Source organism: Equus przewalskii, chromosome 2 (genome assembly GCF_037783145.1).
Source record: "Equus przewalskii isolate Varuska chromosome 2, EquPr2, whole genome shotgun sequence".
Classification (NCBI taxonomy): Eukaryota; Metazoa; Chordata; class Mammalia; order Perissodactyla; family Equidae; genus Equus; species Equus przewalskii.
The window spans coordinates 17,418,063-17,432,076 of NC_091832.1; the positions used below are offsets into that span (position 1 = coordinate 17,418,063).

Genomic DNA, 14,014 nt, shown 5'->3' on the forward strand with positions numbered 1-14,014 from the left:
AAAATATTTATAAGTTTTACAGGTCAGTAACATTATTTTACAAAAACAAGGAATTCCATCTAACTAGAACCAAAGAAAAAGGACAACTCTTTTCCCCACAACTGAAAAGGAAAAAATAAAACAAAACAACCCAGTGACCTGAGACCAGAGTGACAGGCAGTTGGAAGGGATGGGTTTGCCCCTTGGAGAGATGCCAACAGCAGCAATGCTATGGGATATGGGACCCTGTATCCTGCAGGACGGGGAGCTTAGCCTAACCCGGGACCCATGAGGACTTGGAATCATCCCATGTTAGTGGCATCTTCTAAGCTACTGGCAGAAACAGAAGTCAATTCTCTCTGGAGATAAATTTCCCATGGGACTCATACATATATACTAAGAGCAATCAGTGAGCTTACAATTAAAGTCAAAGGTGAGAGTCAGCAGAAAACAGATTTAGATTACCAGCAATTACAGATATTTAAACTATCAGATACAGAACCAGAACAGCAATACAAGAGTTATTTTAAAAAATAAAAGATGCAATTATAACATGATCAAGCAAAGAAATTATCTGGAAATAACATGCAATTGTGAAAAAAAAAAAAAGCAAATGGAATGTCTAAAGATGCATTAAAAGGGAACGTCTAAAGAATGTACTTCCAGAAAAAGAAAAGTGACCCCAGAAGGAAGGGCCGAGATACAAGAGGGAACAACAAGCAAACAAGTGGTAAATATATACGTAAATCCAAACAAACACTGTCTGTATAAAATAATGGCTTGAATAACATCTAATTTATTAAAAGGACAGAATTAAAAAGCAGAAAACAATAGCTTATAAGTCAAACAGGGATATGATCAGTACTAAAGAGTTTTAAAGTCCTTGCATTATTCTAAAAGGGATTAACACATTTAAACTTAAACTTGCAAATATGCATAATAAAATTTCAAGGGTAACCTCCAAAACAATAGATATAGGTTATAAATTTCAAACAAGAACACAGGGAAAGAAGCTCTGACCACTTAAAAAACAACAGGAACAAAAAGGTAAGAAAGGAGGGAAAAAACAGGAAAAAAAAATGGACAAATAAAATTAAAATGTAAGATAAACACATCAAATATATCAACTACACTAAATGCAAATAGACTAAATTTGCTAACTAAAAAGGCAGAAATCATCAGATTGAGGGGGAGAGGGGGAATTCAGCTATAAACTGTTAACAAGATATACACCAAAAGCAAAAGGCCATGAAAAAGTTGAAAGTAAAATTATGGGAAAAGACAAACCAGGCAAATAAGAACCAGAAGAAAGCTGGAATAGCTATACCAACATCACACAAAATAGATTTCTAGACAAAAAGCATCACCAGTGATATAAAATGTGACTACATAAGGATAAAAAGTTCAATTCTCCATGAAGATATAACAACTGTAAACTTTTATATACCTCATAAAACATCCTCAAATTACATTTTTAAAAATGGAAGTACAGAGAGAAATTGAGATATCTAGTACTCAAAGAGATTCCACACATATTTTTCTCACTTACTGATGGGTCAAGCAAAGAAAAATAAATTAGTAAAGGTACAGAAATTTTGAACAAGTCAGATTTTATGGACACCTACAGAAGTTGGCACCTACTGTTAGAGAATATACATTCCACTCAAGCACACATGAAACATTGTAAAAAACTGATCAGATACCAGCTCATAAAGCAATTATGAGCAACAAAAGAGAAGACTTGAAAGAGGTATGGAAGCTCACTATATACTCCAATCTTTAAGAAATATAAAGCTCACCTCCTTCAGGAAGTCTTCCTTGATCACCTGGTGCACACTGATTTTTCCTCTCCTCTAGCACAGATACCACTGACTGCAGTCCTCAGACTGGCACTCAGCGATGGCTTCTTTTCAATTTATTTACTGTATACATGAGTAGTAGTCTCCCCTTACCCGTAGTTTCACTTTCCTCAGATTCAATGTCCAGACTTTCAGTTACCCCAGGTCAACCATGGTCTGAAAATAAGAAATGGAAAATTCCAGATATAAACAATTCGTACATTTTAAATTGTGCGCCAGTTGTGACCCGTGCTGCCAGCCTGCCTGGGATGTGAATCATCCCTTTGTCCAGCGTATCCACGCTGCATACACTACCTGGCTGGTAACCTGTTGCTTAGGAGAAAACACAGTATGTATAGAGTTGAGTACTATCCATGGTTTCAGGCACCCACTGGGGATCTCTGAATCCCTCCCCTCAGGTAACGGGGGACTGCTGTCATCTCTATTTTATGCATGAACATATTGATCTCCCCCAAAGAAACTGCACACTTTGAAGTAAGAACTGTATCTAAGTCAATTTGTTTTGGTCTTACAAATGAGCACAGAGCAGCCATGACTGAGCAGATAAATGAATGTTAGGTATAGAAGAGACCAAAATTAAAGAAGGGAGCACTTCCTTTGGAGTTCTTCATTTCACAGATTAGGCCCAGTCCTCTAGATGTGGACAATTTAGACTCAGTCCCTGGATAAGAAGACTTGTCCACTGACAACAAGGACAGCAGAGACAACAGACTTAAGAGATGAATCCCGGCTCCACCATCTAATAGCTTGGCGAATTTGACAAGTGTCTACACCTCACTGAGCTGCTTGCTTCATCTGTAAAATGGGAATATCATCCACTTCTCACAACCGTTGTGAGAATTAAAAGAAAAATCAATGTTATGTATATCTAGCATGCAGTAAGTGCTCCATAAATGTTGGTTTCCTTCTTTCCTAAGGAAGGAAGAGGAACTGTCTTTTTCCTCTAGACACCTTCTAGACTGAAAAAGGAAAACTGCACCTCACCTGGGAATTGGTCATCTCATCTTCCTCTTGGGCAAGGTCAGGGAGTTAAGGAGGCAGAGCTGGGCGAGAAAGGAACCATGAGACACCAAGCCTGCCTTGCAGCTCCCAGAGTGGCCAGCTGGGACAACTGTTTATGCCCTGCCCGAACCATTCTCTCAACCGCCCTGACCTATGATGCCCTCTCTTCTCCACCCTACAGATCGTTCACGATCTTAGGTAAATCGTCTCCCCTCTATTCTGAGTCAAAACCCGCACGGTCCCTCCCTGTTCTCTGAAAGTGGCCGCCTGACCCAAGCCTTGCTAAGTAACCTCTGCAGCCCCAGCAGCTCCAGAACCCCTTCCACCTCCAGACTCCAGCCTTGGCTCATAGTTTTGGCAGGAGGCCTCAGGTCACAGGTGCGTGCTCTCAAGACGGGTACCAGCTGCCTGTGGAGCTGCAGCCTTCACTCGAAAGAGCACAGCTGACTCCTATGGGCTCGGGAAGAGCTTTTTCTTGGCTGGCGTTTTTCTCCCAGGCCCCAAGTCTCTGCGAGGCCAGCGAGAGGCCCATAGTCGGAAACCCAGCCAGGCTCAGAGTTACACTAAGCTCGTCCCTGGATACATACCTGGAGGAACTCAGGATAGGGGGCTCTGGACACAGGATTGCAAAGCAGGCGACCAAACGCTTAGGGAGAAACCTGAGGCACCAAAGGGTGGAGGCACCTTGCACACGCTGCTCTGCGAGGGGAGAGACACGGCGGACCCGCACTGCCGCTACCCAGTGATCGCGGCCCCGATTTGAGGGGCTCACAGCCGGGAGCAGCCGGGCACAGGGCTGTTGAGACAAGACTGGAGTCTGAAGGAGAAAGGGACCCTGAAGTCACTCGGGCGGCAGCTTCCACTAACGCTCCTGCCCGCCGTGAGCGGAGCTGGGTGAAGAGACTGCTTTGGAGAACCCTCCACAGGCAAACCGCAGCGCCACACTCTTTTGGGGACCATCGCTCCCGGGCCCCAGATTTGAAGTTTCAAGTCCCTCAATCCCACCCTAATTCTGGCCCTTTGATCTCCATCTTCCCGCTGACCCAGGAGCCCCTCCAGTCTTGCCGCGAAGAGCCACCCAGCCTCACCTCCACGGCACCTGGCCGCGGGGCCGAGCCCGCCGCCCGGCCGCATTGCGCCTGCGCGGAGAGAGCCGCGGACACTCCCACAAGCCCCTGCGGCGCGCCCCCTGGGTCCGCCCGGTAGCACCCGGGTCCGCTGGCCCAGCCGTCAGCCTGGCGTGTGGAAACGCCTCTTTCCGCCTTGCTGAGGGGAGAAAGACCACTTTTTAATTTTATTTCCTGGTCTGCGACAATGGGAGTGCCCGCAGCCTCTCTCCTGCCGCTGTAGAAGCTCGGCCGTCCCGCGGAGCTCCCGGAGGGGCGGGCCGGGATGACTTGTCCTCCCTCGCACGTCGGGGTCGGGCTCCTTTGGGGGTTGGGGACTGAGAGTGCGGAGACGGACCGGTGTCTCCCTCGTGGCCTGTCGCTCTCTGGGATGTCACCGCGCTGGTTCCCACTGACGGCTGCACAGGCGCCTCTGGCGGGCAGGCGTTCTAAGGCAGGGTGGCGCGGGGCCGGTCGGGGCGGCCCTCCCTCCCGCACGGTCCTCTGATGGGTGGCTCCACCCCAGGGTGACCTCTTCCACCCTCTGGGTCCACCCCTCCCCCAGATAGTGTGCTTAATGTGGTAGCCGCTTGGCCGCCCGTCTCTGCCTTGCTGTCTCCATACAGGCTTCCAGGAGCTTCTTGCAAGTAGCCCCAGTCTCCGTAGGGGGAAGCTCTTGGAATCCTTACTTGATTTTTGGAGAGAAACACCAGGGCACTCTCCCCCAGGGCTGATTCATGACGCTTGTGATTCCCATTCCGCCCCTGCAACCAATCTTCTAGTTATATGAGGTTGAGGGGATGGGTGGAGCAGGTCTGGGAAGATGGTTGAGGATAGAGAAGTCAGTTTGGTTACTTTTTACTAAGTCGTGGAAGTGGAGAAGTTGCCGGGCCCCCAATTATCTGTGGCTTTTTAAAAAATAAAATAATGTAGAGTATTTGATGATCCTCTCTTGTTGATCCTAGTTTCCATCCTGGGCTAAAGGAGATATCCTGCTTAAGATCTGTTAGAGTTAGAGTTACATCATGTTCTGTATGTGGATGTATCAAAAATTTTAAACTATTCTCCCACTGTTGAACCTGCAGCTGTGGTAGTCAGTGCCACTCACAAATATAATGGGTTTCCTCTTCCCAGTATGTGGTAGAACTGCAATTTCCCATCCCTTGGAAGTTAGTGGTGACAGCATGACTTGTTTGGCTGCAAAATATGAGCAAGGTAATGTGTAGTAATGTAACGTGTGCCACTTCCAAAAGGAATCTTTTAAGAGCCAGTGCACAATTTGTCATGTTTCTTTACCCTCTGCCCCAGAAATTGTAATGTTCAGTGTGGCAGACAGCCTCTAAAATGGCCTCCAGTGACCCCTTCTCCTGATACTCAAGCCCTTGCAATCCACTATCCTTGAGTGTGGGCTGAACCTAGTGACTTGCTTCTAAGGAACAGAGAATATAGCAAAAGTGATGGGATATCAATTCCAAGATTAGGTTACAGAACGATTCTGGCTTCCATCTTGCTTGTCCTCTTTACCCTCCCTCGCTCCCTTGCTCACTCTAAGAGCAGCCAGCTGCTTTGTTGTGAGCTGTTCTTGTGGGACCCAGAGAGGTCTGTGTGGCAAAGAACTGATGTCTCCCACCAGGTAGGACCTCAGGCCTGCCAACAGCCACGTGAGTAAGTTTGGAAGTGGCTCTCCTGAGGCCTGCCAATCACCACATAAGTGAGCTTGGAAGCATGTCCTTCCTTCTGTTCAGCCTAGAGATGACTGTAGTCCCAGCCAACACTTTGACTGCAGTCTCATAAGAGACAGAGGATCTAGCAAAGCTATGCCAGATTCCTGACCCACAGATTGTGAGCTAATAATTGTTTGTTGTTTTAAGCTACCAAGTTTTGGAGTAATTTGTTATTCAGCAGTAGGTAACAAATATGTTCAGGATGGTTCCAGAGTGAGGCAACGTGGAGTTGAGTCCCCAGCCTGTGCAGCATGGGCTTGTGTTAGGGGTGAGAAATAAATCTTTGTTGTTATAAGCCACTAAGTAGATCTGAGGGCTGGTTGAGTACTGCAGTAACTGTTGCTAGTGTAGATAACACAATGATAAATACCTTTGTACGTGAGTCATTTACCAAATGTCTAATTATTTCCTTAGGACAGATTCTTAGAAATGGAATTGCTCAGTCAAATGGTATGAAGTTTTAAGACTTTTAATCACATTACCAAACCGTGGTCCAAAAGATTATGCCAATTTACATTTCCGCCACTGAGGGGGAGTTCCATTCACCAAACCCTGATCAGTTCATTCGCCTTGCAATCATAAGCACATATGTTGATGTAAAAACCTGTTCATCCCCCCCTCGTAAGTATCTTTTAAATATAATGCTTTCTATCCCCCAGCACCTGACAATGACTTGGTTTAAATAGTAAAATAAATGAATAAATTATACCTTGTTTCAATTTTCAAACATCTGTTTAATTTTGATTCATTATGGTTCATACTTACCTAATTCTTTTACTCTATTAATTCTGGTATTTAAGAAAGGGAGCAAAGAGCACAGAGCACAGATCATAATGCCAAATAAAACTCAAAATTTTCTGTAATCTTTTCAATAAAATTAGTAATACTACTTACAGAATATGAGTTTCAGAACATGCTTTTCCCTGTTTATTCAGTTGACAGGGCTTTTTCATGATGAATTCTTTGCTGCTTTATTAAAAAGCTAATTTTAAGTTTTCCCACATTCACAAAGCTTCCATGTTTTTATGACTTCTTTGATGGAGAATGAGATGAATCTTCTGGTTAAAAGATTTCCCACATGTGTGACATTTATTTTGTTGCTCTGCTGTATGAGTTAAAGAATGTTTAAGGAGATGTGACTTCTTGATGAAGGCTCTGCCACATTCAGGACACCCATGGGGTTTCTCGCCTGTATGAATTCTCTAATGCATGACAAGCACTGATGAGTCTGCAAAGGCTTTGCCACATTCTCTGTGTCTGTACGGTTTCTCTCCTGTATGAAATCTAGAATGTTTATAAAGGGACGAACTGTACCTGAAGGTTTTCCCACATTCCTTACATGCAAATGAGTTCTCGAGTGTATGAGATTTCACATGTTGAGTAAAGGAGGAGTTTCAAGTGAAGGATTTCCCGCACTGATGACATTCATAGGGTTTCTCTCCAGTGTGAAGTCTCTGGTGGACCACCAGTTGTGCTTTATGCATAAACGCTTTCCCACAATCATTGCACACAAACAGTCTCTCTCCACTATGAATTTTTTGATGAGCTATAAGGTGTCCCCTACTGTTAAAGGCTTTCCCACAGTCATTGCATTCAAAAGATTTTTTTTTTCCTTGTATGATTTTTTTCTATGTCTAATGAGATGAGACTTCTTTTGGAAGGTTTTCTCACATTCATTGCATCCAAAGGTCTTTTTTCTTGTATGCTTTTTTTCATGTCTAATGATACAAAACTTGTTTTTGAAGGTGTTTCCACATTCTGTGTATTCATAAGAGTTTTCTCCAATATAACTTTTATTATAACTAAGTGTAAATTAGGTTGCAAATTATTTCCATTTGATTCACATTTATGTTGTCTTGAAGAAATAAAGTTTATACTCAGATTACAATTTTGGACTCTCTGCTTGGTCAGCGCTTTCTTGAAAGTGAACATAAAATTGTCTTTGCTACCCTCCTGTTTCTCTAGCTCATCAAGTAAGTAGATAACTTCTAAACAGGAGCAAAATGAAACATTCCCAGTTACTCCTTCCAATATCATGTTATAGAAAGAAAAATTTTAAAGACTACTGTTCTAGGCAAGATGCCTATCCTGACTGCTTCTATTCAACGTAGTACTGAAGTCCTAGCTAGACCAGTTAGGTAAGAAAAAGAAAGAAAAGACATCCAAATTGAAAAGGAAGAAGTAAAAGCATCTCTGTTCACAGATGACATGATTTTATATGTAGAAAACCCTGAAGATTCTACAAAAAAACTATTAGAACTAATAAACAAATTCAGCAAAGTTGTAGGACACAAAATCAACATACAAAAATCAGTTGCATTTCTACACACTAAAAACAAACAATCCAAAAAGGAAATAAAGAAAACAATCCTATTTACAATAGCATCAAAAAGAATAAAATACTTAGGAATAAATTTAACCAAGTAGGTGAAAGACTTGTACACTGACAACTACAAAACACTGCTGAAAGAAATTAAAGAAAACACAAATAAATGGAAAGACATCCTGTGTTCATGGACTAGAATACTTACTATTGTTAAAATGTCCATACTACCCAAAGCGATCTACAGATTCAATGCAATCTCGATGGCACTTTTTGCAGGAATAGAAAAAACAATTCTAAAATTCATATAGAACCACAAAGGACTCCAAATAGCCAAAACATTCTTGAGAAAGAAGAACAAAGCAGGAGGCCTCACACTTCCTGACTTGAAACCATATTAGAAAGTTATAGTAATCAAAATAATATGGTACTGACATAAAGATGACATATAGGCCAATGGAACAGAATAGAGCCCAGAAATAAACCCATGAACGTACAGTCTTCAACAAGTTGCCAAGGCTACCCAATGGGAAAGGATAGTCTCTTCAACAAATGATGCTGGGAAAACCAGATATGCACACATAATAAGAGTGAAATTAAACCCTACTCTTACACCATACACAAAAATCAACTCAAAATGTATTAAAGACTTAAATGTAAGACCTGAAACTATACAACTCCTAGAAGAAAAGATAGGAGAAAGACTTCATCACATTGGTCTTGGCAATGATTTCTTGGATATGATAACCAAAAGCACTGGTAACAAAAGCAAAAATGGACTAAAACTAACATCAAACTGAAAAGCTTTTGTGCAGCAAAGGAAACAATCAACAGAGTGAAAAGGCAACCTACAGAATAGGAGAAAATATTTAAAAAACACATATTGGATAAGAGCTTAATATCCAAAATATATAAGGAACCCCTATAACTCAATAGCAAAAAAAATGGGCAAAGGACTTTAATAGACTTCTCTCCAAAGGAAACATACAGATAGTCAACAGGTACATGAAAAGATGCTCAACATCACTAATCATCAGGGAAATAGAAATCAAAACCACAATAAGATAGCACCTCACATCAGTTAGGATGTCCATTATCAAAAAAACAGAAAACAACAGTGTTGGCAAGGGTATGGAGAAGTTGGAACTCTTGTGCACCATTGGCGGGAATGTAAAACAGTGCAGCCACTATGGAAAACATATGGAGTTTCCTCAAAATATCAAAAATAGAACCACCACAGTATCCAGCAATCCCACTTCTGGGTATTTATCAAAAAACCTGAAAACAGGATTTCCTAGAGATATTTGCACTCCCATGTTCATTGCAGCATTAGTCACAACAGCCAAAAGCTGGAAACAATCTAAATGTCAACTGACAGATGAATGGATAATGAAAATATGGTATACACATATTTTAAAAAAGAAGGAAATCCCGTCATATGCTACAACATGGATGAACATCAAGGACATTAAGCTAAGTGAAATAAGCCAGTCGCAGAAGACCAAATACTGCATGACTCCACTTATACCAGGTATTTAAAACAGTCAACACACAGAAGCAGAAAGTAGAATGGCGGCTGCCAGGGGCTGGGAGGAGGGGGAAATGGGGAGTTGCTGTTCAATGGGTACAGACGTTCAGTCACACGAGATCTGCTGTACCACACTGTTGAAATGGTTAGCAACACTGTACTGCATGCTTAAAAATCTGTCAAAGGGTAGATTTCATATCACGTGTTTTTTACCACAAAAAACATCTCCGGTTTCAGGTCTAGTTTCCCATTTTGGACAGCAAAACAAAAGAGAAATCTGTATTTCTCCTGCCCCTGAGCTTTAAGGAAAACATTGCTGAAATGGAGGCTTCTGGAAAACAATAATGAGAACAAGTAGCTTTTTCTATTTGTAAATATGACTTTCCAACCTGTGAGAGATGGTGAAACAGGCACAAAGTCAAGTCATAACGATGACATAGGAAGTTAAAAAGGACTCTTGACAAGGATGCAGAGTAAGCTCTGAGAGGGCAGTGAGCCATTTCAGAGGAATGACTGAGTCAGGTAATCAGGGAACAAGGAGATAAGGCTTTATGGGGAAATGAGAAGAGGTGGATTGGTTTGGAGAAATTTGATCAGAGTCAAGGTCTACAACATCTAAAATTTAAATTATCCTGTTAGGACACTCCCTAGTCTCTTTCATACACCTCTCTTTCTCCTTACTCATGCCGCACATAACTACCAAATGAATTTTGCTAAGCCATTAACTCCCTTGTATCTAGAGGCACATTCCTATATCCTCCTAAACCATCCAAACCACAGTTGTGGCATATTTGTAGAAAGTTCTCCAACTCCCCGTCTAGCTAGGATTCATTCTCCAACGCCTAGATATACCCAGGAACACAGAGGCCCAGCAGAAGGTTTAAGAGAGACCAGACTTAAATTCCTTTTGCTTCTATCATCAGCTGTTTCTACCACTTGACGTGAAATTTGTCCTAATAATTAATCCTGCTTTTTATAACCTCTTTCAGTCTGCCAGATGTACTGGCCTCCAGAATCCTTCTTTGCCCCTGACACCGCACTCTTCAACTCAAATTTCACATTTTGTTTTCCACACTTAGGGCTTCCATTAACTCTGGGGACCTGAAACACAAGACTCCTAGTCTTTACCAACCTTTGCCTTTATATATTTTGTGCTTAAGAAAGTTAATTCTGACTGTTACCATGATGCCACACCATGTCCAGTGTGACACTATCCCTGCCAAGCTCGACACTCTACAAATGCTAAGTCCACTGATATGATAAAGTCAGGGAAAAGGGAGGAGAAGAAAATTCCTCACTATTTCTGAGGTTTCCTTCTTTCAAGAGGGAATCTTATTAGTTCAACACTCTGGACTCTTTTATCATTCCTCATTTCTCAAATTCACACAATCTGACTACATTGTAAGAACTAACTGTATGGAAAAGATCCGCGGTCACGTGGAGGAGGGAAGAATGAGGATTGCAGGAATTAAGAGAACAAAGCAAGGACCTCGCTGAAACAGGCAGTGCGAGGAGCCAGAGGAGAGAGGAGAGGCACATCCCTCCACACGAGAGCTGAGCAAAGAGAAAGAGCAGCTGTGTGGGGACAGTGAAACGGAAGGTGTCATTTGGGGAGATGATGATGCTATGTCAAGTGTACCCAGTCCCTTCCAAAGGTGTGTGGCTTTTAAGAGGTGCTTCCTGAAAAGTATTTCCAAGCTGCCTGTGGCTCACTGACCCACTGGCATCTCAATTCCAAAGACTCCACCTGCCTGGTTCCCCCACTCACCTGGACAGCTCCAACGTGGGCTCTCTCCCTCTCCCATCTGCGCCTCTTGTCCCTGCTCCACCTTGAAGATCACTTTAGTTTTGGTAACTGGACCCCCTGTTCATGGGAAACAACACAGAACTGGAGGCAAAGTGCTAGGGACAAACAACTACCTCACAATTCAGGGCTGCCTCCTTGAGTCTCAGGGCCTGTAAACGACGACAAATGGACCTTAGAACAGAAAAGACCCTTCTCCTCCATTTGGGAGGGAGAAGCATAAACAGACTACTTGATCCCTAAAGGGGATTAAGAATCTCTGCCCACTAAAACTCAGGACCAAACTTATTAATGTTTCAGAACGGTCACAGCCTTCACAAGTCTTAAAGGAAGGGCGCTATTAATACATTCTGAGTTACACGGAAAAGCTACCACCCACTGTCCTTACCCACTGAGACGAGGTTTCTAAAGTTCTCCAGCATCACATCCCAATACAAGGTTCTCTGATCACAGTCAAGCAGCTGCCACTCCTCTGGGGTGAAGTCCACAGCCACATCCTGGAATGTCACTGATCCCTGTAACAGCACATTCATTTTCAACCTAGAGAGAGCTCCACTGGTGGATGTGGAGCGGATTCAGAGCAATTCCTCTGATTATACTCACTGTTCAGAGCTTGCATTAAGTTATATAGGATAACCAAAAACTGCTATGTACTTGATTTGGAATTAAAATTTGTGAGAGAACAAAATCATATGAAAACTCTCCCAATATATACATATACATACATACGTATATATACATACATGTATACATATATATGGAGAGAGGGAGAGAGGAAGAGAAGGAAAAAGAGACAAAATATTAAGTTCACTGAGCACTGCTCTGGCCTCATGTATTCTGCTTACATAAAGTGACACTAAAAAATGGTCACATGAAAACTGCTACTGCATTTATAACAAAATCTCCTACGTAAACACTCATCAAAAATTTTTCTTTTATAAGTGCCAGGAAAACCTTTACTTATGGAATTGTTACACCTTATTCTCTAGGACAAGGCTGATAATTTCACTGATTGAGTATTCTTTTTCTATAACTTTCAAGATTGGCATCTCAACATTACAAACTTGTGTAGACCCTATAGCCTCCATATCAATTTTCTAACTTTCTGTTCAATTTAACTTTCAATCTATATTTTTCCTGTTTATATTCTTATCTATTAATAGTTTTCTACTTTGATATATGGATTCTTACAAGTCACTGCAATTCACCAGAAAACAAAGTAGCATTTGAACGAATAAATGGATGGATAGGTGGATGGATGGATGGATGTCTTGCCTGGAAACTGGTTATTTTCTGCTGCTCATGGGAAAGGACACAGATCTACGAAAACAGGACTTGGGGGAGTTCCCTGCCTTTTCAGCCTAGAAATAAGTGCCCATACACCAGCTACAGAAAAGGCTATTGGTGGAAGAATGACCTTTCAAACAAGTCAGGGAAGGCCGTGTTCTGGAAGCACAACTTGTCTCCTTTTAATTCTGATATGATTCTAGGTAACTTGCACAAGGATGTTCTCTCTTAGGTAGATATATATTTCTGCCCTTTTGATCTATTGCAATATATTGTTAATTTATGATCTAGTGATTTCTTTTCTCCCAGAAATTTATCCTAAAGAAATAAAAATGGATGGATAGAACTATTAAAAGCCTGAGCTCTGGAGCTAGGCAGCCTGAGTTCAAATTCAGCTACTCCACTTACTAGTGGTGTGACTCTGAGAAAGTTACTTAACTATTCAGTACCTCGGTTTTCTTATGTGCAAAATGCTGATAACAGTACACACATCATAGGATTTTTATGAGGATTAAGTAAGTTGATACACGTAAAGCTTTCAAAGCAATATACGGCACATACTAAGCATTCAATAAAATTGTTATTATCTTAAAAAATGAGGGGCCATCCTGGTGGCATGGTAGTTAGGTTAGTGGGCTCTGCTTCAGTGGCCTGCGGTTGGCAGGTTTGATCCCAGACGTGGACCTACACACTGTTCATCAAGCCATGCTGTGGTGGCATCCCATATACAAAACAGAGGAAGATTGGCACGGGTGTTAGCTCAGGGACAATCTTCCTCAAGCGAAAAAGAGGAAGATTGGCAACAGAGGTTAGCTCAGGGCCAATCTTCCTCACCAAAAAAAAGGAAGAAAGAAAAAGAAAAAGGGAGAAATAAAAAGTAATGTTTTCACATCATTGCTTATAATACAAAAACACTGACAATAACTTAAATGTTCATTACTAGCGTGTCGATTAAAAAAAAGATGCTGTAGAAAGATATTGTTATGGAAAGAGTCCATTTATACTTGTAGCTTAAAGAAGTACATTGAAATATATAACATGATCCTCCCCTCCCCTTTTGAAAAAATGTGCGCACAGACACAGAGACACACAATCTTGGTGGTCATATATCAAAATGTAAATAATTATTTAGGGTTGCAAAGATAGCAGGATTATACGTAACTTTTATTTTATTCTTTTACATACTTGTACTTTCTAAATTTTTTATGTTACTTTTTCAAATACATATACATACATACATATAAAAATATAGATATACATATACAATTTACAAATAAACTCTGTACACCCTTAATCTGCCTCTATTTTTCTCCATAGCTCCTACCACCAAATGACAGATTACGTATCTGTATATTTGGTTTTTGTTTATCACCCTCCCCACCCCTCCCCCCCCCCCCACCCC

At 41.7% G+C, this 14,014-nt stretch overlaps 1 protein-coding gene and 1 pseudogene across 12 annotated transcripts in view; both read right to left on the reverse strand.

Moving 5' to 3' along the window:
• Window positions 1-4,422, reverse strand: part of LOC103552557 (zinc finger protein 239-like) — a 53,783-nt gene extending 49,361 nt beyond the window's left edge. For 2 of the 12 annotated variants that reach the window (XR_011537436.1, XM_070610211.1), the window contains exons 1-2: window positions 3,428-3,977; window positions 1,779-1,994 (exon numbers count right to left, since the gene is read on the reverse strand). The gene's annotated coding sequence lies outside the window, so the exon portion shown is untranslated. Of the gene's footprint in view, window positions 1-1,778; window positions 1,995-2,822; window positions 2,882-3,427 lie in introns of all 12 variants that reach the window. The other 10 variants (XR_011537438.1, XM_070610215.1, XR_011537435.1 and 7 more) reach the window with 10 other exon arrangements.
• A 1,701-nt stretch (window positions 4,423-6,123) lies between these two features.
• LOC103553576 (zinc finger protein 684-like) lies at window positions 6,124-11,858 on the reverse strand (annotated as a pseudogene).
• Between the last annotated feature and the right edge of the window lie 2,156 nt (window positions 11,859-14,014).